The following is a 4643-nucleotide window of genomic DNA, read 5'->3' as shown; positions in this document are numbered from 1 at the left end:
TTCCTCCACGAGTAATATCATTTGAGCCGCAATATGCTCGTTTCAGTAAATTTATGCTTGATCTTAAAATTTCATTGTTTGTCTAGCATACTGATGATTTAGTATGAATCCCCTAAAATAGAAATACATTATTGAATTTTCTATAATGAAAATTTTGCATTTTACCTTTGTTTCACCGTCAGTCTAGTTAGACATTGTTTCGTAGGTTATTATCGGCCTACTAGGGTTTAGGGTTTCGTAGGTTATTATCGGCCTATCCGCGGGCTATCATCGGCCTAAATAGGTTGCACAAGATCAAAGAAACACAACTAGTCCATGGGAAGAAAAGTATTGGGACGAAAATAAAAACTGAGTCGGGCATCTCCGAGCGGTTCTTGTGGGAAAAACTTTGATATTACTCAGAGTGAGGCCTCCTAGTAGTTATCTGTGAATTTTCGGGACGTTTCTCACATGGTTAAAAATCGGCCGATTTTCGGTATGGTAAAGCCTTGGCCATTTTTGGACCGTTTTTGGCGCAACCGTTGTGCACCCCGAACGAGCCCCACCCGACCCCTAGGCCCTGGGCTTTTTTCTGTGTCATACTGGGTGCAATATAGATGGGTTTCCACACCTATCCGCGGGCTATCATCGGCCTAAATAGGTTGCACAAGATCAAAGAAACAAAACTAGTCCATGGGAAGAAAAGCATTGGGACGAAAATAAAAACTGAGTCTGGGCATCTCCGAGCGGTTCTTGTGGGAGAAAACTTTAATATTACTCAGAGTGAGGCCTCCTAGTAGTTATCTGTGAATTTTCGGGACGTTTCTCACATGGTTAAAAATCGGCCGATTTTCGGTATGGTAAAGCCTTGGCCATTTTTGGACCGTTTTTGGCGCAACCGTTGTGCACCCCGAACGAGCCCCACCCGACCCCTAGGCCCTGGGCTTTTTTTCTGTGTCATACTGGGTGCAATATAGATGGGTTTCCACACCTATCCGCGGGCTATCATCGGCCTAAATAGGTTGCACAAGATCAAAGAAACACAACTAGTCCATTGGAAGAAAAGTATTGGGACGAAAATAAAAACTGAGTCCGGGCATCTCCGAGCGGTTCTTGTGGGAAAAACTTTGATATTACTCAGAGTGAGGCCTCCTAGTAGTTATCTGTGAATTTTCGGGACGTTTCTCACATGGTTAAAAATCGGCCGATTTTTCGTATGGTAAAGCCTTGGCCATTTTTGGACCGTTTTTGGCGCAACCGTTGTGCACCCCGAACGAGCCCCACCCGACCCCTAGGCCCTGGGCTTTTTTTCTGTGTCATACTGGGTGCAATATAGATGGGTTTCCACACCTATCCGCGGGCTATCATCGGCCTAAATAGGTTGCACAAGATCAAAGAAACACAACTAGTCCATGGGAAGAAAAGTATTGGGACGAAAATAAAAACTGAGTCTGGGCATCTCCGAGCGGTTCTTGTGGGAGAAAACTTTAATATTACTCAGAGTGAGGCCTCCTAGTAGTTATCTGTGAATTTTCGGGACGTTTCTCACATGGTTAAAAATCGGCCGATTTTCGGTATGGTAAAGCCTTGGCCATTTTTGGACCGTTTTTGGCGCAACCGTTGTGCACCCCGAACGAGCCCCACCCGACCCCTAGGCCCTGGGCTTTTTTTCTGTGTCATACTGGGTGCAATATAGATGGGTTTCCACACCTATCCGCGGGCTATCATCGGCCTAAATAGGTTGCACAAGATCAAAGAAACAAAACTAGTCCATGGGAAGAAAAGCATTGGGACGAAAATAAAAACTGAGTCTGGGCATCTCCGAGCGGTTCTTGTGGGAAAAAACTTTAATATTACTCAGAGTGAGGCCTCCTAGTAGTTATCTGTGAATTTTCGGGACGTTTCTCACATGGTTAAAAATCGGCCGATTTTCGGTATGGTAAAGCCTTGGCCATTTTTGGACCGTTTTTGGCGCAACCGTTGTGCACCCCGAACGAGCCCCACCCGACCCCTAGGCCCTGGGCTTTTTTCTGTGTCATACTGGGTGCAATATAGATGGGTTTCCACACCTATCCGCGGGCTATCATCGGCCTAAAGAGGTTGCACAAGATCAAAGAAACACAACTAGTCCATTGGAAGAAAAGTATTGGGACGAAAATAAAAACTGAGTCCGGGCATCTCCGAGCGGTTCTTGTGGGAAAAAACTTTGATATTACTCAGAGTGAGGCCTCCTAGTAGTTATCTGTGAATTTTCGGGACGTTTCTCACATGGTTAAAAATCGGCCGATTTTTCGTATGGTAAAGCCTTGGCCATTTTTGGACCGTTTTTGGCGCAACCGTTGTGCACCCCGAACGAGCCCCACCCGACCCCTAGGCCCTGGGCTTTTTTTCTGTGTCATACTGGGTGCAATATAGATGGGTTTCCACACCTATCCGCGGGCTATCATCGGCCTAAATAGGTTGCACAAGATCAAAGAAACACAACTAGTCCATGGGAAGAAAAGTATTGGGACGAAAATAAAAACTGAGTCGGGCATCTCCGAGCGGTTCTTGTGGGAGAAAACTTTGATATTACTCAGAGTGAGGCCTCCTAGTAGTTATCTGTGAATTTTCGGGACGTTTCTCACATGGTTAAAAATCGGCCGATTTTCGGTATGGTAAAGCCTTGGCCATTTTTGGACCGTTTTTGGCGCAACCGTTGTGCACCCCGAACGAGCCCCACCCGACCCCTAGGCCCTGGGCTTTTTTTCTGTGTCATACTGGGTGCAATATAGATGGGTTTCCACACCTATCCGCGGGCTATCATCGGCCTAAAGAGGTTGCACAAGATCAAAGAAACACAACTAGTCCATTGGAAGAAAAGTATTGGGACGAAAATAAAAACTGAGTCCGGGCATCTCCGAGCGGTTCTTGTGGGAAAAACTTTGATATTACTCAGAGTGAGGCCTCCTAGTAGTTATCTGTGAATTTTCGGGACGTTTCTCACATGGTTAAAAATCGGCCGATTTTTCGTATGGTAAAGCCTTGGCCATTTTTGGACCGTTTTTGGCGCAACCGTTGTGCACCCCGAACGAGCCCCACCCGACCCCTAGGCCCTGGGCTTTTTTTCTGTGTCATACTGGGTGCAATATAGATGGGTTTCCACACCTATCCGCGGGCTATCATCGGCCTAAATAGGTTGCACAAGATCAAAGAAACACAACTAGTCCATGGAAGAAAAGTATTGGGACGAAAATAAAAACTGAGCTGGGCATCTCCGAGCGGTTCTTGTGGGAAAAAACTTTGATATTACTCAGAGTGAGGCCTCCTAGTAGTTATCTGTGAATTTTCGGGACGTTTCTCACATGGTTAAAAATCGGCCGATTTTTCGTATGGTAAAGCCTTGGCCATTTTTGGACCGTTTTTGGCGCAACCGTTGTGCACCCCGAACGAGCCCCACCCGACCCCTAGGCCCTGGGCTTTTTTTCTGTGTCGTACTGGGTGCAATATAGATGGGTTTCCACACCTATCCGCGGGCTATCATCGGCCTAAAGAGGTTGCACAAGATCAAAGAAACACAACTAGTCCATTGGAAGAAAAGTATTGGGACGAAAATAAAAACTGAGTCCGGGCATCTCCGAGCGGTTCTTGTGGGAAAAAACTTTGATATTACTCAGAGTGAGGCCTCCTAGTAGTTATCTGTGAATTTTCGGGACGTTTCTCACATGGTTAAAAATCGGCCGATTTTTCGTATGGTAAAGCCTTGGCCATTTTTGGACCGTTTTTGGCGCAACCGTTGTGCACCCCGAACGAGCCCCACCCGACCCCTAGGCCCTGGGCTTTTTTTCTGTGTCGTACTGGGTGCAATATAGATGGGTTTCCACACCTATCCGCGGGCTATCATCGGCCTAAAGAGGTTGCACAAGATCAAAGAAACACAACTAGTCCATTGGAAGAAAAGTATTGGGACGAAAATAAAAACTGAGTCCGGGCATCTCCGAGCGGTTCTTGTGGGAAAAAACTTTGATATTACTCAGAGTGAGGCCTCCTAGTAGTTATCTGTGAATTTTCGGGACGTTTCTCACATGGTTAAAAATCGGCCGATTTTTCGTATGGTAAAGCCTTGGCCATTTTTGGACCGTTTTTGGCGCAACCGTTGTGCACCCCGAACGAGCCCCACCCGACCCCTAGGCCCTGGGCTTTTTTTCTGTGTCGTACTGGGTGCAATATAGATGGGTTTCCACCCTATCCGCGGCTATCATCGGCCTAAATAGGTTGCACAAGATCAAAGAAACACAACTAGTCCATTGGAAGAAAAGTATTGGGACGAAAATAAAAACTGAGTTGGGCATCTCCGAGCGGTTTTGTGGGAAAAAACTTTGATATTACTCAGAGTGAGGCCTCCTAGTAGTTATCTGTGAATTTTCGGGACGTTTCTCACATGGTTAAAAATCGGCCGATTTTTCGTATGGTAAAGCCTTGGCCATTTTTGGACCGTTTTTGGCGCAACCGTTGTGCACCCCGAACGAGCCCCACCCGACCCCTAGGCCCTGGGCTTTTTTTCTGTGTCATACTGGGTGCAATATAGATGGGTTTCCACACCTATCCGCGGGCTATCATCGGTCCAAATAGGTTGCACAAGATCAAAGAAACACAACTACCATGGGAAGAAAAGTATTGGGACG

Source organism: Cucumis sativus, chromosome 6 (assembly GCF_000004075.3).
Source record: "Cucumis sativus cultivar 9930 chromosome 6, Cucumber_9930_V3, whole genome shotgun sequence".
In the NCBI taxonomy this organism is placed as follows: Eukaryota; Viridiplantae; Streptophyta; class Magnoliopsida; order Cucurbitales; family Cucurbitaceae; genus Cucumis; species Cucumis sativus.
Note: the sequence above shows the minus strand (reverse complement) of the source record.